The sequence below is a fragment of the Callithrix jacchus genome, chromosome 17 (genome assembly GCF_049354715.1).
Source record: "Callithrix jacchus isolate 240 chromosome 17, calJac240_pri, whole genome shotgun sequence".
In the NCBI taxonomy this organism is placed as follows: Eukaryota; Metazoa; Chordata; class Mammalia; order Primates; family Cebidae; genus Callithrix; species Callithrix jacchus.
The window spans coordinates 4,715,791-4,738,190 of NC_133518.1; the positions used below are offsets into that span (position 1 = coordinate 4,715,791).

Sequence of the window (22,400 nt, forward strand, 5' to 3'; positions counted from 1 at the left end):
ACTATTACATTCTACTTATGTTTTCATTGAAAAATGCCTTTTTTCAAGCTGGCATTGGAATCTCAACCATCAGCTTCCTCATTTTCTTCCACGTCATTACACTTTTCCTGTAATGCAGGCCTAAGCCCACTGACCTGGCCATATATCATGTGGCCCTCATCCACAGTGATGCTTCTCGCTAAGGTGTCATTGTTGGCTCCAGGTCTGTTTGAGTCACTGTATTTTCTGAATGATTTCAAGTGTGAAGTGTTTTTCTATCGAACAAGGTGATATGAAGTTTCTCCATCTGCACTACCTGCCTCCTGAGTGTGCTTCAAGCCATAATCATCAGCCCCAGCAGCTCTTTGGTGGTGAGATTTAACTATAATTCTACCATTTTCACCTGCCATTTCTTGTTCTTTTTATGTTTTCTTCTTTTTCAATAGCAATCTTATCTTGTACGCTATGGCTTCTTCCAATGCGACCCTGAGCAATCTTCTGCATATCAGTAAATGCTGTTCGCTTTTCCATCATGAACTCCATCATCAGCAGACTGTTCCTTATTCTGTAATTATGCAGAAATGTATTTCTTATAGGAATAGTGTTGCTGTCAAGTACATATATAGTGGTTCTTTTGTTTAGGTACCAGAAATAATCCAGTACTTTCATAGCACCAGCCTCTCCCCAAGACTGTCCCCAGAGAAAAGTGCCACTCAGACCATCCTGCTGCCAGTGAGTTACTTTGCATCATCTATTGGGTTGATTTCATCATCTCATTCACCGCAACCCTGATAGGTGCATATGACCCTGTTGTTTTGGGTTTCCAGAGGCTTGTGCGCAATATATATGCCACTTTCAGTCCTTTGGTGCTACTCAGATCTGATAAAGGGATAATCAATGTGATGCTGACTGAGACAGGTTAACAAGTTATTTTATTAAAAACAGATAATTCTGTCACCAAATTATTTCAGTAGTACAGAGCTTGCTATCTAATTTAAATTAAATGTATGAATTTACACTTTCAATATGTCTACATACTTTTGAAACTAATGCTGCCAATTCTGTTTTTTTTTTTTTTTTTTTAGTTTAATATACATGATAGATATTCCCATATGTTATGAGTGTCTTTTTTTACTTTGATTTTTAGGCCTTAATATGGAAAACATTTTTCTTTTTGAAGAATAATATTAACATCTTTCTGGTAATAAAATCTCTCTGTTTTCATTAGAGAGACTGGGCGACAAAGTGAGACTTTGTCTCAAAACAAATAAATGCATAAAAATCTGAAGTCACAGCAATGGGAGTGTAAGAAGGGTCAGGGATGTATAGAAGCTAAGGTAGCTAGCAATTTAAATTCATGACACCAGGCTTTCATTAAATGGCATTAAACACCTGCCTACAATAAAATGCAAATTAGACAAGGTCTCCTCTGCCTTCCAAAGAGCGTTGGCTTGAACGCTCTTTGTACTTAGATAGGTTACTCACTACAAATAAATAAGGTGTTTGTTATCTCGACAGCTAACAGTTCTAAATTGAATGCAAGGTTTCTGTCCATTTTCTACCTGGTCACATCTGAAGTGGTGGCGTTTGGAGGTCAAATTTAACCGTTTTGTCTGTTACATTATACTATACTGAATCATTTATGCTGTACTAGTAATAGACTATTGATTACATCTAAAGGCCCTTGCAACTCTAAGATTCTATTATTGTAAGTGTTAGAATGAAGAAGAGAAAATTGAAATATTACAGGTATATAACAGTGTGCTTACCAAATTAGAATACCATCTTTAATCTTGGAAGATTGTTTTCTCACAGAATGCTTTAGACCTGAATGTTTTTTTATTTATTTCATTTTTTGAGATGGCGTTTCACTCTTGTTGTCCAGGTTGGAGTACAATGGTACAGTCTCAGCTCACTGCAACCTCCACCTCCTGAGTTCCAGCGATTCTCTTGCCTCGGTCTTCTGAGTAGCTGGGACTACAGGCACCCAATACCACACCTGGCTAAATTTTTGTATTTTTAGTAGAAACAGGGTTTCACCATGTTGGCCAGGCCAGTCTCAAACTCCTAACCTCAGGTGATCCATCTGCCTCGGCTTTCCAAAGTGCTGGGATTACAGGTGTGAGCCATTGTGCCCAGCCCTAAATATGTTTTTCTAAATGGGTTCATGTAATTGTAGTGGACTGACTATTCTAAGATCATGGATAAAGAGATACCACCACAGTTTACATGGAAGATGGTTCTATTAATCATGGGAAATATGGACAAGAGGATTTACATTAATGTTAAGGATATGCTACTGGGTGTCCACAGGAGTTGTCTAATGTATGACTTTACAGTGGAAGTTAAGCTACAAAAATAGTTAACACTGTAATTATTCAGTTAAAGCATCTAAAGATAAAGTAAGTCTTAAGGAGGTTCCCAGTTCCTGTTTTTCATTTATTTTAAAAATGTTCGTTATGGAAAAGCAGCATCACATTAAGTAATTATTATATCAAGTAGTCAGCTTCTTAAATATAGCAGTATAATATTAAAGATTAGCTGTTACTCGGTGAGTACATGAAGTGTATGTACCTTTATCAAATGCAGAAACATTTTAAAATCAGTCTTCAAATACAACTGGAATTTTCCAGCACAGTCAAAGGATGAGCTTTACTGTTGATTATAAATTAGTACTTTTTGCCAGAATACAAATACTAGATTTTTCACTAGTACAGTTTGGATAATATTTTGCTGCTATTTTTAGATCAAATGTTATCTCATCAGTTATTCATTCATACAGGCAACTGTTCTAATGGATCATCTATTAACACATATTGAGGTTAGCAACTATTAATCTGTTAAAGCTCACCCCAAATTTAACACATAACTTACATTTTCATAATTTTGTAGATGCCATAAGATATATGTGTGTTACCTAAATGTACACTTTAGTCCCTCAGGAGGCTTCACTTATTTGCATTTCTGACATGAACTGGTACTATTATATTTGCCCATTTATAAATTATAGGAGCAAAAAGCTCAGGAGATCCAACAATTGAAACGAAAAGAACAGTCCACGGAAACATCCAATCAAGAACCTGGGCTATGAATTTCCAGTCTTCAACAACCTGCTATAAAAAAATAACAACACATTAAACAATTGTAAATTGTGTATATGTTTTAAGATATAACAAACATGCTGAGTTAGAAGCCAAACAGTCTCTGCCCCTGTTACTGTCCCTAACTGGGAAGTGACCCTATACTCAGTTCAGGGACAGACACTAGCCTGATGGTCTATTATAGATATAAGCTTTAAAAGAGACTACAAAATATGTTCTCATCAACTCGTAATCTATTACAAGTGGTCTAGTTTGATAGATTTTAAAATAAAAATTAAAATAGACTACTTGAATATTTTACAATAAATTTAAAAATATTCTTACTATAGTTATTTTTGCTACTTATTCTTGCCCAGTAGTATTTACTTATTTTAATACTCTGAGAGACTCTAGCCTGAGGTTACTTTCATGCCAAATTAAAAGTTCATTCAAAGGCTGGGTGTGGTGGCTCACGCCTGTAATCCCAGCACTTTGGGAGGCTGAGGCGGGTGGGTCACTTGAGGTTAGGAGTTTGAAACCAGCCTGTCCAACATGGTGAAACCCCGTCCCTACTTAAAATACAAAAAATTAGCCGGGTATGGTGGCGGGTGTCTGTAATCCCAGCTACTCGGGAGGCTGAGGCAGGAGAATCACTTGAACCTGGGAAGCGGAGGTTGTAGTGAGCCAAGATTGTGCCACTGCAATCCAGCCTGGGCAACAAGAGCAAAACTCCATCTCAAAAGAAAAAAAAGTTTGTTCAGAATAATACACATTAGAAAGCTGTTCATCTTCCCACATACACACCTTATTATTTTTGGATTTCGTAGGGACCACTTCAGTCAAATTTCATGAGCACAGACCAGTCTTCCCTGGAGCCAGCTTTAGTAAAGAGCCAGTTCAGCCGGTCAGAGCCACCACAAGGAAAGAGCAGGCTGAGCCAGGCCACTGAGCAGCAGTGCCCCCCCTTTCTATAGCGCCATTTCTTTGACCAGGAGTGAGCTTCTTTGAAGGATGGTGTCCTCTATAGGAACTGTGCTTCAAGCGGTAGGATAATTTATAATTTAGGGCATTGTAAACATTCTATTACTTCTCTGCTTCCAAGTTTTCCTCTGAAAATAAATCCCACCTCCCTGGTCCTAGTAGTATGAGCCATGACCCTTTTGCATGATACTTTGCAGACATTTATTAAATTCCATCTCAGTTTAAACCATTATCTAACAAATATATGTACTTTTAAAAACTTAATTGATAGCTCCAAACCTTATAAACTAATTTAATTATGCTACCACCGAATAGATACTTCACAAATCCAGAGCATTAAAAGTTTTTATGATGGGTGCACCAAAGTCTCAGCAGTCACCATGAAAAGAACTTATGCATGTGAACAAATACCACGTTTTCCAAAAACCTACTGAAATAAATAAATAGTATAATAAAAAAGAAATGTCTTACTGAAATTAAATCATTGAAATATGAACAAAAAAAGTTTTTAAAAATATATACATCAAATACCCCTTTTGGGGAAAAGGCTGTTATTTTGCCAAATTCATTCTTATCTCCTCATACTTGATGAAAATTTTTTCATTTTAAATAGCTTTACAAATTATAGTTAACATAATTTTAATGTACATTCAATTGGGAGAATATTACTATAGTCACAGGTTTAAAATACACCATAGAAAGAAAGGCACAGTAAACACTACTACTAAGCTTCATATGAATCCTCTGATATATAATACGTAACGCATAAGAACACCTTCCCTTAATTTTCCTAACATTCTCTTAAAAATGAACAAAAATATTCATTTTAGAAAAATATACTGGCAATATTATAAATCTCACATTAGGCTCATTCTTTAAAAGAATTTTTGACCGGGCGCGGTGGCTCAAGCCTGTAATTCCAGCACTTTGGGAGGCCGAGGTGGGTGGATCACGAGGTCAAGAGATCAAGACCATCCTGGTCAACATGGTGAAAACCCCGTCTCTACTGAAAATGCAAAAAAAATTAGCTGGGCACGGTGGCGTGTGCCTGTAATCCCAGCTACTCAGGAGGCTGAGGCAGGAGAATTGCCTGAACCCAGGAGGCGGAGGTGTCAGTGAGCCGAGTTCGCATCATTGCACTCCAGCCTGGGTAACAAGAGCGAAACTCCATCTCAAAAAAAAAAAGAATTTTTTTTTTTTTGAGATGGGGCCTCACTCTGTCACCCAGGCTGGGGTGCAATGGCACGATGCTGATCCACTGCAACCTCCACCTTCCGGGTTCAAGTGATTCTACTGCCTCAGCCTCCAGAGAAGCTGGGACTACAGGCATGCACCACCATGCCCAGCTAATTGTTTTGTATTTTCAGTAGAGACAGGGTTTCACCATGTTGGTTAGGTTGGTCTCGAACTCCTGACCTCAAATAATCTGCTCTTCTTGACCTCCCAAAGTGCTAGAGTTACAGGTGTGAAGCCACTGTGCCTGCCCTAAAAGAACTTTTGATAACTGCATTAACTATTATAACCTTGTTCTGCCTGCAGAAAATCACAATTTAGAAACAAAGTTACTAAGACAAAATTAAAACAGTACACCTACTGCCCTCACCTTCCAAATTTAAAATAATTCATTATGTCAGAGCCAAGAAATATGGCAGGATTATTATTCCTTAGAATACATAACACTAAATTTTCTCTGGAGTCATTCAAGATGCTGATGAGGGAAATGGAGAAGTGAGATTTGTGTAGATGCCCAATTTTGCAGGTGTTTTAACTGAAACAAACCTTAGTAAAGCTCTTTTATAGAAAATTCTATCAACAGTTCTGGCCCTCCATTTATGCTTAGTCTTACTTAAAGATCATGCTTTTTACTCTGCCAAAAGTAATGAAAGTAACTTCTGAACTTAGAATGGAAGCAGATCTGCATTTGCAAATACACATCACAGACCTCATGGACATCATTTTCCTTCATGATGTGTCTTGTAATGTAGCGAATAGAATCACGTGCAGCTGCCATTGTGCTTCTAGAAGATTTTGATCCACTACCACTCTCAGTTTGCTGCTTCTGAATGAAGTACCTATCCACATGACTTCTCATGCAAAGCAGTTTGGGAAGCTTGTGAAGAAATATCTTGTGCACCCAAGGTGCCATGGCATTATGTGTTGAAGAATGGTGAATATTGACAGCGAAGACGGTTACCATAATTTGCAGTGTCACAAAAATCATGGTAAATACCAGATACTCTCCAATCAGAGGTATGACTTTTGAAGATGAGGGTGTGATCTCTTCAATAACCAGCGGAAAGACAGTCAAAGAGACAAGAACTGACGTGCAGAGACAAATCTTTTCACCTTCATTTGAAGGAAGATAGAAGACAAGTACAGTAAAAAAATGAGAGCCTGATACAGGGTATTATAAGAAACAAGGTATAAAAGAAAGGCAGGCGCTTGATTACAAATGAGTAAGTGAGATGCGGATACCAGCAACAGCTGTTAGTTCTGTTTTCTTTGCTCCCCATTGTGCTCACCATCTCCCATTCTCTATTATCAATAAAATCTCTCTTGTCTACATCTTGGTCCTCTAGAATTATATCAACCTGCAAACCATTCTAAGTCCAAGAATCAAATTTCATGGAACAGTTCTGTAGATCAAATGGGAAAAATGTGACATCGATGGTACAGGAACTTTTTTAGTTTGCCGGTGGAGTCCAGGTGACAGAGCCATTGTATCTGATAACTGTTTTCATACTGGTCCCTTCAAAACGTCCATCTGTGGTAAAATACACACATATACAATAACAACACACCATGAATTGTATTAATAGAAGCCTAATATAAAAGCAGGCCTATCACTAATCGCATGAAATAATTTTTAAGTAACTATAGTTCAGATAAGATATACCTGCTATGCACGGGGACCCTCCTCTGGAATATCTTCCTTAAATGTCTAACTACTAGAACTGAACCCCATTTTCTGCAAATACTCCAGGACTGACAAATCTCTATTTCACAGCACTCTGAGATTCTACTGATTGAAAGGACCTCACCTTACAAAATAGACTCAGGCTATTTACACAATGGGCACGCATACAGCCAAAACCTGAATCCGCATTCCTAGACTCGTTGCACAGTGCTCTTCCTCCTTCATCACAAATACTGGCCGCTCTTTACTTTGATGAGAAAAGACCATCAACACCAAGCTAGGCATGGCCCTGAAAAGCAGCTGTGCCTCTCAAGCTCTCCCACCAAGTGAGTTCATATACTGGAGAAGTCTAGCACACCACCAACATAAGATTTCTTTAAAATATTGTTCTTCGTCTTCAAATTCATGTGGCTTTTGCACACCGTTATGTGATACATTCATGTTTAATACTAAAATATTTTCAACTACTGAAAATAAAATGATGCTCCAAGAAGCTGCGTGTGTCCTTACAAGCTTTGTTTATTACTTAAGAAGCATGAAGGTACAGGGTGTCAAAAGATTAAAAATATTTTTGTGTAGCAGTTGCTCTGTCCTCATGCCAAACACCTTCTTTCGAATCAGACAAAATGCTTTAAGATTAGCACAAATTCCTAGTTTTGCCCAGCAGTGGTCTTAGAAAAAAAAAAATGGTACCCAGAACTATCCTCTCCCTAAGTTAAAAAAAAAAAAAATCCTCAAAACACACCTAGGTAGGATGCCTCTGAATTAATAATTAACAATTTCCTCATTGTGGGAAAACAATACAGCATTTAAACACAATTAGAAGGATGCATATTTGACATGAAATATGACCTCAATGGTGTAAAAAATATATACCCAAACAATCTAGAGTCCACCAAATATGTAGTCTAGTAAATGAAAGGGTAAATGGAGCCATCAGTCCCCTTGGTGTGACCCCCTGTGCCACCCTCATGCAAACTCTGTGATCTTTCCTCATCTGTAAACATGTCATCACACCCAGCACATGTGGTCATGTCATTTGACTTTTATACCTCATCAATTTTCAGAAGGAAGAAAAAGTATTAGTGCCTAATAGCAGTATACATGTTTTCTTTCAAAAATACAAAACTAAATTTAGAATATAACTTACTTATCAAACAAAATGATGTTGGGTGTCTAGACAGAGTCTGAAGCAACATGTATGACTTTTATTCCACCACAGTCCTCAGGGTTCCATCTTAATTTTACATCTATCCATTCCTTTAAAACAAAGAAATCTGCCTCAGTTTCAATAAAAGTAATAATCAGAAGTAGTGAATGCTACACTTCTTTGTTGCATCAGAAATTGTGGATGTGAGATCATCTCTACCCCTAATAGAGAACACTCACCTCCCTGTCTTTCTTATGGACACCAGATCACCCTGTCCTCTCTGGTGGTGGTTCTCGCCATGGTCCCTGTGAGACACAGGCAAGAACCAGAGCCAGGTGTGTTCACAGCTCTGCTCAGCGACTTTTCTTTCACCAACTGACTATATCCAGGCCAGAAGTCACAGGCACTTCACATCCAGGTTCAAGGGAACCATTCTTTTATCCAGACATATTGCCACCCAATTTGGCTGTCCTGGTTCATGCAAAAGGGAGTTAAATTTATTGCACATTCTGCATATTTCAACACCTTGCCCTGGCTCCATGCAGTTACAGTTCTGTGATCAACTTAGGGGCTGTACCCTGAGAAAAGTGTATATGCCTTCAAAAGTTTGGGGTTAGAGATGATAAAGGAAAAACAAAAGGAAGTGCTCAACAGGAGTTAGGACACATGTATGGTGGTCCAGAAAAGAACGGAAGTCCTTTATATAAAAGGGATTGTCTACATAAAAATAATTCATTTCATTTTTGCCCATTTCCCCCTCAGATTCAGAATCCTTGTAGTGGCCTATAAGCAGCTGCTACTCCACCAGCCTCTTCCTGCTCATTTGATCCCATCTCCTACACTGCCCTCCCCAATGGCTCTCTCACCACTAGCCACACTGGCGGCCTTGCAAATGCTTAAACACACTAGGTGCACAGCAGCCTCGGAACCTGTACACTTGCAGGTCCTGCTGCTGAAACCCTTCTCCCCAGATACACACATGGCTTGCTTTTTCTCCTCCAAACCTTTGTTCAGACACTAACTTCTCCATGCTGCTTTCTCTGACCACCGTCTTTAGAAGTACAGCCCCCCAATACTCCCTAGTTTCTTTCCCAGTATGTTTTCCCCCAAGCTTATCAGCTTCTACGGTAATAATACAACTTGTTTATTTTTCCCCCACTAGGATGAAGTTCCATGAGGGCAGCTGATATGGTTTGGCTTGTCCCCCTCCACCAATCTCATCCTGAATTGTAGTTTCCATAATCCCCCCATGTTGTAGGAGGAATCCAGTGAGAGGCAACTGTATCATCGGGGAAGGTTTTCCCTGTGCTGTTCTTGTGATAGTAAGTCTCATGAGATCTGATGGTTTCATAAAGGGCAGTTCCCCTGCACACTCTCTTGCCCGGCGCCATTTAAGACCGACGTGCTTTTGCTCCTCCTTCACCTTCGATTAACATTGTGAGGCCTCCCTAGCTACGTTGAACTGTGAGTCCATTAAAACTCTTTCCTTTATAAATTACCCAGCCCTTATGGCAGTATGAGAACAGATGAATACAGCACAGTTTTCTGTTTTGTTCACTGCTGTTTCCCCAGTGCCCATAACAGTGAATGGCACATAGTAGGCACTCCAAAAAATATTGGCTGAATAAATACAAGAACTCCATCTACCCTCATCTTTCTGTATCCTGCCAACCCACCAAGGCACATATTCATTCATATTCACAAATATCCATATTCTTGTATTTCTGCTATGAGACTTATAACAAAAATAGGTATCCCAGTCACTAATTGGTGCCTGTTTGAATTTTATACATACCTGTTTCAACCAGACACTTGTTGTCATTAACTGATTTTTCTCATCCTTTATAAAATGAAAATTTTAGGTTTATTATTTCACTTACAGAAACAATCCTTTAAATAATAAATTTCACATGGTTATCTAAACACTCTTCACATAGTACCCACATTTGGTTCATCAGTCTGGTTCTCTAGAAAGCTACGATCTTTCTTCCAGCCTAATTTCACATTATTCCTCTCAACACACTCTATTTCAGATAAACTACACTAAGACATACCTTTGGCATTTTTACATTTAACATTCATCAACTCATCTACTATACTTCCTCAAATTTAAGATCCAGTCTAAGATATAAGCACTGTGTTATTTTATGTGCATAACACTAAGAGGAGAAAAAAGGCTATCAACAAATTGCAAGCTGCCATGAATTTAACACACATCATGGTTTCAGAGGTGTTAAAATGCAGAAAAGTGTGCTTCTTACAATCAGTGAGATACAATATTTCTGTACATTCCTGAGGGACATCTCTTACAGTCATTTGCCTCTTCTGAGGCAGGAATCTGAATCTCCTTGTTGATCTACTACATAGAAACAATATTGGGTGCTGGGCACAGTGGCTCATGCCTACAATCCCAGCACACTGGGAGGCCAAGTAGGGGTGGATCACTTGAGGGCAGGAATATGAGACCAACTGAGCCAACATGATGAAACCCCATCTACACTAAAATAGAAAAAATTAGCCAGGTGTGGTGACACATGTCTGTAATCCCAGCTATTCAGGAAGCTGAGGCACAACAACTATTTGAACCCAGGAGGCCAAGATTGCAGTGAGCCAAGATCATGCCACGGCACTCCAGCCTGGGCAACAGAGTGAGACTCCATCTCGAAAAATAAAGAAAAAAAAATATTGAGGTCAAAGCCTTGCATGCCAATTTGATAAAGCTTTTTATGCCTACTTTTATAGAGAACTGGAGGTCCTTAGTACTTCTCACTTACACGTCTCTGCTCTCATGTCTTTGCTGTGCCAGTCCTTTACAAAATATTCAAGGTCTAATTAAAGTATGCTTCTTCCACTAAATTTTACTAAATATTATGGAGCCAGGAGAATCAATAAAAGATCCATAATCACCAGCCAAAAATATATTATGTATAGGATACAATTCTATGCACAGAGACTCACAGAAGAATGAGGCAGTTGGGGAGAAGACAGAGGTTAAATAAATATTAATAGCTCAGCTATACGGAAGTGACCTATTCCTTATTCCATCCCAACAACGAGTGACCCAGGACAAAGGAAGAGATCAGAAGGAAGCAAACCCCTGGGGATGCAGGCAGCTCCGTGAGGTCCCTGCATAAAGAGAATAAGTATGGAGAAATGTATCACAGCCATCTCTCTGACTGTGCAGTTCCAAAGACCAATTTTCCATGATTAAAACACTGTAGTTTTAAGATATAGAAACTGGCCAAGAGGGGAAACTTGCCTGAAGTCACACCACCAATCAGTGGTAGAACTGATTTTAGAACTCCAATTTCCTAAATCTAAACCTCACCTTATCAACTCTATTGTCTGCCCTGGTCACACACCATCCAAAATAACTGCTGATTCCTGTATCTGAATATGCCTGTTAGGCAAAAGTTCTAAACAGAGGCGTTTACAATTAGGAAAGTTCTGGTAAACATATTACCCATGATGGGCAGTAGGTCATCTTTGAGAATCTAATAAAAATTATAGGCTCTTTCCTCAGAAAAATGTGCACACACACATAAATTCAGCTCCCAGCAATACTTAGCATTTTCAACAACAACACAGATAAAAGAATAATCTATAGGTTCTCAAATGGCTCCGAAAATGTGGTTGTCAGCCATTACCATCAGGGATACCGCCTCATTTAATGTGACCTCAAATACCTTCCAAGCATCTATAATGTGCTTGGCACAATGGATGGTGTAACAAAAATGAAACTGAGGATGGACAAATGTAGGATAATCCCCAGGAGGAAACCACAAATAAATGAAAAACTGTTAACTACACACATAAATACAGCAGAAGAGTTTTAGGGATAATATTATTTTTAAAAAGATTTTTATGTTTTTTTTATTGCATTAAGTTTTGGGGTACATGTGAAGAACATGCGAGATAGTTGCATAGGTACACACGTGGCAGTTTGATTTGCTGCCTTCCATTCACTCATATCTGGCATTTCTCCCCATGCGCTCTCTCCCCAATTCCCTCCCCTGCTGTCCCTCCCCTATTCTCCCCAATAGATCCCAGTGTGTAGTGCTCCCCTCCCTGTGTCCATGTGTTCTCATTGTTCATCATCCACCTATGAGTGAGAACATGCGATATTTCATTTTCGGTTCTTGTGTCAGTTTGCTGAGAATGATGTTCTCCAGGTTCATCCATGTCCCTACAGAGGACACGAACTCATCATTTTTGATGGCTGCATAATATTCCATGGTGTATATGTGCCACATTTTCCCAGTCCAGTCTATCATCGATGGGCATTTGGGTTGGTTCCAGGTCTTTGCTATTGTAAACAGTGCTGCAATGAACATTCGGGTGCATGTGTCCTTATAGTAGAATGATTTATAGTCCTTTGGATATATACCCAGTAATGGGATTGCTGGGTCAAATGGAATTTCTATTTCTAGGCCCGTGAGGAATCGCCACACTGTCTTCCACAATGGTTGAATTAATTTACACTCCCACCAACAGTGTAAAAGTGTTCCTATTTCTCCACATTCTCTCCAGCATCTGCTGTCTCCAGATTTTTTAATAATCGCCATTCTAACTAGCGTGTGATGGTATCTCAATGTGGTTTTGATTTGCATCTCTCTGATGACCAGAGATGATGAGCATTTTTTCATGTTTGTTGGCCTCATGTATGTCTTCTTTTGTAAAGTGTCTGTTCATATTCTTTGCCCATGTTTAAATGGGCTTGTTTTTTTCCTGTAAACCTGTTTGAGTTTTTTGTAAATTCTGTATATCAGCCCTTTGTCAGATGGGTAAACTGCAAAAATTTTTTCCCATTCTGTTGGTTGCTGATTCACTCTAATGACTGTTTCCTTTGCCGTGCAGAAGCTGTGGAGTTTGATTAGGTCCCATTTGTCTATTTTGGCTTTTGTTGCCAATGCTTCTGGTGTTTTGGTCATGAAGTCCTTGCCTACTCCTATGTCCTGAATGGTTTTGCCTAGATTTTCTTCTAGGGCTTTTATGGTGTTAGGTCTTATGTTTAAGTCTTTAATCCATCTGGAGCTAATTTTAGTGTAAGGTGTCAGGAAGGGGTCCAGTTTCTGCTTTCTGCACATGGCTAGCCAGTTTTCTCAACACCATTTATTAAAAAAAATTTTATCTTGGGTGGGCACAGTGGCTCACACCTGCAATCCCAGCACTTTGGGAGGCTGAGGTGGGTGGATCACAAGGTCAGGAGTTCAAGACCAGCCTGACTAAGATAGTGAAACCTTTTCTAAAAATACAAAAATTAGCCAGGCATGGTGGCACACACGTGTAATCCCAGCTAATCAGGAGGCTGAGGCAGAGAATTGCTTAAACCTGGGAGGTGGAGGTTGCAGTGAGCTGAGATCACGCCACCACAAGACTCTGTCTTAAAAAAAATAAAAGAAAGATTTTATCTTAAAAAAAAAAACAAGCCAAAAATGAGATTTTTAAAAAATAGACAGAAAATGTGGGAAATAAGGCACTAATCTACGAAATATGATTCCAGGTAGCTTAGTGATAAAAGGAACCTAAAACAGCTCAGACACAATTCAGTGAAGTTTCTATTCTCCATCTCCGGGGCCTTCAGCCTGCATCTCCCTTGATTCCAGTAATCTTGTCCTTTCTTAGTCACTGACATTTCATTTCCTGGGCTCTTCTCTCAAAAAACAACCCTTCCCCAACTTCTATACTTCATTAGCCCTTCCTTCTATACTTTCTATAAATGATCCTTAAGAATTTGTTTCCTGCTATTCCCACTGACTTTAAAAACTCATCAAAGTGGGAGGTGAGAGGTGAGGGCAAAAACAAAAACAAAAATTTCATCAAAGTTTTCAACAATCACCTCCAGACCAGCAATTCCAGATGGACATCCTTGGTGTCATCTGTCACCTCAGAGCCAGTCTTGACTTCCCAAAGGCTAGTGAATATTTTCTTTGGAATTAACACCTCAAGCCACAATCAAACTTATCTTCTCTGCCCTCCTTGCATAACAATGAATACTGTCTTTCAAATGTGGTACTCTTCCACTGTAATCACCTAGTCTTCAAAATGTGATGCCTCCCTTCATATTCAGTGGTCAAGCCCTTTTCCTTCTTCTATGTAGTCCTCTAACTTGTGTCCCATCTTCCAGTCTCTCTTTCACTGCTCAAAACCATGTGCATTACTCTTTTATTGATCTTCTGGAAGTGCTGATTTGACCATGTTGTTGCCTATCAGATCTCTCACTCATTCAGCATTTACTATGTACCAGATACCATGCTAGGCTCTGGGACAGAGACGAGGAATAAAGCTCACCCAGCTTTGAAGATGAAATGCGAGAGCACGAGTACCAGTGAGTGTCATGGGCACCATATTACAGTGCAAAAAAAAATTTTAAGCACAAAAGAAGCTGTCTTAGGGAGTCTAGAGAGATTTCACAAAGGGTCGGACAAATGAATTTGGCCTTGAATAATAAATGGCTAGTGCCAGAAGGAAAGTTCTCCCAGGAAGTAAGCATGGCAGGAGCAAAGACAAAGTGGCGTGCAGAGATTCTCCTCACCTTCTCCACCATCCAGTCAGACCATGCCTGTATGCCAGGGCTTCCAACATTCATCTTTCAATGTAAACAACTCTACAGAAGGGATAATATACCTACATAGGTATATTATCACTTATATACCTGATTATATTGTTTCTCTGTATTTAAATACTCTTTCTCTCTGCCATGTAAAATCCTACACTTGCTACAAAGCCAGCTCAGGTGCCACCTCATCTACCCTACCTTTTTTGATAAGGTCATTCATCAAGATCTGAATTCCCAGCTCTTTCTGGAATCAGGATTTAGTGCTACAGTGTTCTACACCATTTGTGTGCCAATGGCCTCAACCAGAAAGATCTTTGAGAATAAGCCCCACCCACCTTACTTTTCTTTTTCTTTTTTTCTACTGCATTTTAGGTTTGGGGGTACATGTGGAGAACATGCAGGATTGCTGCATAGGTACACACATGGCAGTGTGATTTGCTGCCTTCCCCTGCATAATCTCACTCTGTTGCCCAGGCTGGAGTGTAGTGGTGAAATCTTGACTCACTGCAACCTCTGCCTCCTGGGTTCAAATGGTTCTCCTGTCTCAGCCTCCTGAATACAAAACACAATATAGTTTTGTATTTTTGAAAGAAAATATGTATACTGCTATTAGGCATTAATACTTTTTAAAGTTTGTGAGTTTTTGCACTATCATGTCTCCATGCATCACTCTAACATGAAGACAAGACTGTCTCTAAAATTGAGTTTGGTAGAAAGACAGCTGTGTCCTCTGTATCTCAGGTGCATCTATCAGGATCAGTTTAGGTCGGTTCCTCCCTTCTGACTTTACTTCTGAATGCATGACATGAAGAACTTCTTATCATAAATAATTTTAAGATGAACTAAAATATTCTAACGTTCAAGGACATAGAGGTTTACTATTGGTTATGCCTTTGACATTTTCATGGCATTGTGGGCCACTGACAATCTCTATCATTATTTGGGGTTTTTAACCTACCCTAATTTCATCCTATCTTTCATTTTTAAAGAAACAGAGACACAAAGAACACTGTTTCTACTAAATGTAGAAATAGGTAACTTACTACTTTCAACAGCTAACTTGACATTTACTGGTTATATTTGTGAATATATGTTTTAAATAGATTACAAACTTGGCTGGGCCTAGTAGCTAACTCCTGTAACCCCAGCACTTTTGGAGGCCGAAGCAAGCAGATCAGTTGATGTCAGGACTTCCAGATGAGCCTGGTCTACATGGTGAAACCCTGTCTCTACTATAATTACAAAAGCATTAGCTGAGCATGGAGTTGGAGGTTGTAGTGGGCCAACACCATGTCACTGCACTCCAGCCTGGGACACAAAGTGAGACAGATTTTGTCCGCCCCCCCAAAAAAATAAAAAAATAAAATTATAAACTTAAACATTCAGAACTGATAGGATATGAAATGAGAAAACCCTTTTTGAAAAGGAAATACCATATCCTTAATATTTTTGTAAATCATTGCTCTTATCAGTAAACAATCTCACCTAAACAAATATGAAACCAATTTTATAAGTTCAGTTTGTTTATAAAACACAGCAATAAAATTGTATTTAGACAGTATTTAAAATTGTGATGAGTATTTAATGCAGTATTTAAAATTATGATGAGTACCCATTCAGGTAAGATTTTATTAACTCTGCAAAGATTTAATAAATACCAAACATTTTTATATAGTTATGTGGTAATCAGAAAAAGCTGATCTATTAAAAAATTTAATAAAACAGTGAAACAAAAGAATCTTTATGGTTTCTGATAACTTATAAAATATTGCAAACATCGATTAACACAATTTTAAGCAATTCTAAAATATTATACTCATTCTCCAAACTAAAAAGAACAAAGAACACTAACTAAAGAATGTCTCAATTGGCTTATATTTGTTTTAAAATACAAAATTTTACATAAATAAGGTGTAATGTAGCCAATTCATTAAATCTCAACTCAAATAAAACACCATGAAAATATAAAGGTCTTTCCACAAATCTATAAATTTACTTCCTCATGAGTACATTTGCATTTTACCTTGAAAAATGTTCTGCTGTTAGCTGTGATTCAGTAATAATTAGACTGTGCTTATGAGAAGCAATTCTCCTAACATCTCACTGAGAAAATGCTTCCTCAGGCTATCACCCCCTTGAGTCTTAAGCTCTCACTGTTTATGCAGATAAATAACAGACACCCAGATGAGTCTCTGAGTGGAATCTTTGTGTGTAGGTTGATGCCCACAATATGTTATAAGGAAGTGATACTGAGAGCTCATCTCCCTTTATTTAGGCCAATAATTGTCATGTCACCTGCAAAAGTAGGATAGCCTAGGGATTAAGATTAGAAAGAAGCCATTAAGAAGAAAACGAAGGCTTAAGTCCTGATAAACAGCAGGTGAGGAACAGATGGGCTTTAAACTTTGTCATATATAATCACATTTTCATGGTAACTTTGCCCACGCTGGTTGTCTGGTCTAAGTTTTGTCAACAAAACAGAAGTCAAACAATATTTTTTACTTATAAATAAACAGAACATAATATTGGGTTTCTTGATGTAAACCCCCTGGTTCCAGAGTGTCCTATGATATTCATGCATGTTCCTCAATGGTCTCGTAATTTCTCAATGGTGTCAGGGTAACAGCTAGATTATAAGCTTCTCTGTTATGATAAGAAAAATGTCCCCTTTTTTGCACCTACGTAGAAGTGCTTTTCACCACAAACACAAAAATAAAAATACAGAGCTCTGAACCAAGACATAAGGCAGGGAAAGAAAAATGTAAGTTTTCACTTGCAACATATTAGGCATGGTATATTTATTAAAGGCAGAAGGAACACCTCCACTGCAATAAACATTGATGTTTAGGATGTGCATTTTCTTTCTCCATAGCTCTTACTTCGATGTGAATTTCCAGGCACCTGTGTTTGTGTGCTCTGTCACCTGATCTCTCAGCATCATCTACTATTTTCAGCCACAGGGCTGTTTAATTGTACAAACTAAGCATCAGAACACTCACTTTTTGGCAATTGTCAAGCTATTTGCTTTGTAACATTTATCAGCTACACCTGTAATATAACTAACTTTAACTGTAACCTTAACCCACATTGTGGCAGCAACATTTAGAACTGGATGCTAAAATGGTAGCTTTTCTTTTCATAAACCAATGGATCTTGACAGAGGGCATCAGTTTAGCCTGTTTAGATTCAGCAAGGTGTGTTCTCATGTGTCATATCTCATCTGCTAATAAACAAATCTTTCAATTGGCCTCAGTCAGAACTATCTTTACTTATACACTTTCAATGTCTGCAAATACAATTCTGCTAGCTCTATCAAACCCACTTTAATCTATGATCAGTTTCCATCCCTACTATCTCATTGCTCAACTTAGGTAGTTTCTTAGGTCCTGATTTGTTGATTTAATTGCCTTCTTAGATCTTGATTTGTTGATGTGAAACTTCTTTATTTCTTCCGTTTAAACTTTTTTGAACCAGTGCTAAAATACAAAACCCATCAGCAAAGAATCCTATTCACAGCAAAGTTATTTAAGTAATAAAGATATTTCAGATGTATTTTTTAAAAATCAAGATAACCTGTTGCTAATTTATCTATCTTCCAGGTTTGTAGATGGCCACCTTCTACTGCTGTCTCATAGGAAAGAGACAGAGACAGAAAAAGAGAGTGTATTTTCTTCCTCTTGTTAAAAGACCACAGTTCCATGTTAGTATCATCCAACACTTTTGAACTTACTGAGCCTTAATTCCCTCCTAAAAATCTTATCTCCAGATACAATCATATTGGCAGTTAGGTTTTACCATAATAATTTTGAGGGAGACCCATTCAGTTCATAGAAGGAGAATAAAAGCCATATAAGGGCTACATTTCTATATCTTACTGAAATTAAGTTAGTAAACATATTGAGCAGTTACAAATAAGTTAAGATGTATATTATAAGCCCTGGAGAGAACACTGAGATAATGAAAAAGAAACTTTTATTCCATACACAACAAAGAATATTTACAAAAATAGCTTTGAAAATCTCATTAAACAAATATAAACAATCATGAGAAAAAGGATTAAAAATAATGATTTCTGAGTTACCATATTATAATATCAAAATGTACAGTTTTCAAACTAGCAAAACACAAGGCAGGCAAAAACTATCACTCATTAACAAGATAACAAATTAACAGGAACATTCCTAGAGGTATTCTAGGAATGGGTATGGAAAGACAAAAAAGTCCTTAGGCTGGGTGACATGACTCACGCCTGTAATCTGAACACTTTGGGAGGCCGAGGCAGGTGGATCATCTGAGGTTGGCAGTTTGAGACCAGCCTGACCAAAAATACAAAATTAGTCAGGCGTGGTGTTGCATGCCTGCAATCCTAGTTACTCAGGAGACTGAGGCAGGAGAATCGCTTGAACCTGAGAAGCAGAAGTTGGGGTGAGCCAAGATCATACCATTGTACTACAGCCTAGGAAACAAGAGTGACACTCCATCTTAAAAAAACAAAGTCTTGAGGTCAACTGACTTAAATATGCTGAAAAACAGAATAAACCATAAAAAAGACAAAGAAAAAGGAAAATAATGTCTCCTCAAATAGAAAGTAACAACAGAGAAAACAATTATAAAATAAACAAAAAATCTAAAGTCAAACATAAAAATCACTGAAAGAAAAATTTACCAGAAAGGTTCTACAGCAGATAAGAGTAGAAAGAAAGAAAAAAAAAGTATTAGCAAGGTTTAAGTCTATTAAATTTTAAAATTAGCCTGAATAGGAGAGATGAAAGAGAATTACAAAAATTAGAAACACCTAAGACACTAATGAGAAATAACTAAATTGCCATCACAAGCATCATGGAAACTCTAGCAAAAAGAGGAAGAGAAAAGGGTCAGAAAAAATATTTGAAGGAATAATGGCTGAAAAATTTCTAACCATTTGGCTAAAAGAAAAAGCCAACAAAGAAGTCTATTTTCAGCAAAATGTTTTTCAAAGATAAATGAGACACCAAGACATTTCTATTTTTAAAAAATTTATACAGAGTTTATCACTAATAGATCTGCTCTGCAATACATGATAAAGGCTATCTTTTTGGCTGAAATAAAAGGACACACTAGAAAATAACCTAAGGCCATATTAACTGAACAAATAAGAGTAAAAGGAAATATATGGAAAAAAATAAGTGCCACTAATTTCTATCCCATAACTTATTTTGTCTTTAAAAATTCTTTTATTTTCTTTTTCGAGATGGAGCCTTGCTCTGTCTGGAGCAAGACAGGCTGGAGTGCAGTGGCATGATCTCAGCTCACTGCAACCTCTGACTGCTAGCTTCAAGTGATTCTCTTGCCTCAGCCTCCCAAGTAGCTGAGACTACAGGTGCATGCCACCATACCCAGGTAATTTTTTGTATTTTTGGTAAAGACAAGGTTTCACCACGTTAGCCAGGACGGTCTTGATCTCCTGATCTCATGATCCACCTGCCTCAGCCTCTCAAAGTGCTGGTCACTACGCCCGGCTTAAAATTCTTTTTATATATGATTTGGAAGATTAATGCATAAAAGTAATTATAAATCTGTTAATTTCATGCAGTGCATAATTATATAAGCTGAAAACATATATTTGGAGAAACAAATCTATATGGAATCAACTGTTTTAATAAAACCAAATTTCAAGTGGTATTAATTTATTACACATGGTCATACAATCATGAGGTTTCTTATAATCGTTAATTACCATAATGACAAACAAAGTCAAAAAGGAATTTAGAAGGAAATAAAAACTGTAGATAGACTAGAAAAATATCAATAGAATAAAAATGTAATAAACAGACTAAATTTGAAAAAGATATACAACGGAAAAATAAGCAGCAAAATGTAGTTTTCTATTTTTGGATATACTTTAAATAGAGATAAATTAAACTGGATGATTACAGTACCAACATTGACACAGTGGTTTAAAAAACATAAATATAATCCAACTTTATGTTATCTATAAGAGACTCTCATTAGTTTTCTCTTTAGGTTGTAAGTAAAAGAATGACTAAGGATACTTTATATAAATAGTAACCAAAAGAGCTGGGGTGACTATACCTCAGCAAAATAAACTTAAGACAAAAGTGTTCCAAGTGACAAAGAAGGGCACTATATATTGAAGAAACATAAACCAATCAATAAGATATAATAACTGTAAATATATATGCCTAACAAAAATCCCAATATATGAAATGAAAAATGACAGTTAATGACAGAAGTAGAAAGTTATACAATCAGATTTGTTGACCTAAATATCCTACCTAGACCTGGCAGCCATATACAAGAACCCTACTTCACATTTCTAGAAAAAGAAATTAATTTGGTTTTCAGATTCTGTTAACTGGTTTCCAGAAATTAATTTAGCAATCTTAGTCTATGAAATGCCTATTTTTAAAAAGATTTCTGCATATTACACTCAATTCAATGTTTCTAATATATTTATCATTAAAAAGCCATAAAAGTATGACTTTAAACTATTTCCACTTTCATCAATAGACAATCATTAATCTATTGCCTGTCTCTATTGATTTGCATTTTATGGATTTTTTTTTTTGAGACAGAGATTTGCTCTTGTTGTCCAGGCTGGAGTGCAATGGCTCCATCTTGGCTCATTGCAACCTCTGCCTCCTGGGATCAAGCAATTCTCCTGCCTCAGCCTTTTGAGTAGCTGGGATCACAGGCATGGGCCACTACACCCAGCTAACTTTTTGTATTTTTAGTAGAGACAGGGTTTCTCCATGTTGGTCAGGCTTGTCTTGTACTCCTGACCTCAGGTGATCCACTCACCTCAGCTTCTCAAAGTGCTGATATTACAGGCTGAGCCACCACACCCAGTCAATGGATATTCTTTTAAAACTGCATTATTGGCTGGGATAAGTGGTTCACCCTTGTAATCCCAGCACTTTGGGAGGTCAAGGTGCATGGATCACCTTTAAGTCAGGAGTTTGAGACAAGCATGGCCAATCTGGTGAAACCCCGTCTCTAACAAAACTACAAAAATTAGTATAGCATGGTGGTGGGTGCCTGTAATCCCAGCTACTCGGGAGGCTGAGACAGGAGAATCACTTGAACCTGGGAGGCAGAAGTTGCAGTGAGCCAAGATCATGCCACTACACTCCAGCCTGGACAACAAAAGCAAAACTCTGTCTAAAATCAACAACAAACCTGCATTCTTGTGGAATAATTAACATTTTGTATCTATGCAATGGTACAGTCTGTCATGTTTCAATCTTGTTTCTTTCACTTACCATAATGTATTCGAGATAGATTATTCTTTTTCTTATGTATTAGAAAATGTATTTAGGAGTGAAAAATAAATCTACATTGCGTCATACTTTTGCCTTTTTTCTTTATAAATGGCAAGTCAACTATTAGCAAAAATACTTATTAAACATTAATAATAATACAGTTGGCTGCACATGGCTGTTATCCAAGCACTTTCGAAAGCTGAGGTGGGTGGATTACTTGAGGCCAAGAGTTTGAGATCAGCCTAGCCAACATAGTGCAATGCCGTTTCTACTAAAAATATAAAAACTAGCTGGCATGGTAGTGTGTGCCTATAATTCCAGCTTCTCAGAAGGCCGATACACGGGAATCTACCTAACCCAGAAGGCAGAGATTGCAATCATCTAGATCATAATAATGATCTCCAGCCTGGGTGAGAGTGCAAAACTGTCTCAAAAAAAAAATATATATATAAAGGAAATAACATCTAGGGTT

General features: G+C 37.7%; 1 protein-coding gene and 1 pseudogene across 5 annotated transcripts in view; one reads left to right on the forward strand and one right to left on the reverse strand.

Moving 5' to 3' along the window:
• The window catches only part of LOC100386657 (uncharacterized), a 118,253-nt gene that overhangs the window by 65,553 nt on the left and 30,300 nt on the right, over window positions 1–22,400 (forward strand). For all 4 annotated transcript variants that reach the window (XM_078354910.1, XM_078354908.1, XM_078354911.1 and 1 more), the window contains one exon: window positions 1–22,400. This exon is cut by the window's right edge and continues 30,299 nt beyond it. The gene's annotated coding sequence lies outside the window, so the exon portion shown is untranslated.
• Window positions 895–22,400, reverse strand: part of LOC128930803 (neuronal acetylcholine receptor subunit alpha-5-like) — a 28,116-nt pseudogene continuing 6,610 nt past the window's right edge. Inside the window, exons 3-5 of the transcript XR_013528804.1 lie at window positions 8,108–8,217; window positions 5,983–6,804; window positions 895–3,089 (exon numbers count right to left, since the gene is read on the reverse strand). The product of XR_013528804.1 is annotated as a neuronal acetylcholine receptor subunit alpha-5-like (transcript). The remainder of the gene's footprint in view (window positions 3,090–5,982; window positions 6,805–8,107; window positions 8,218–22,400) is intronic.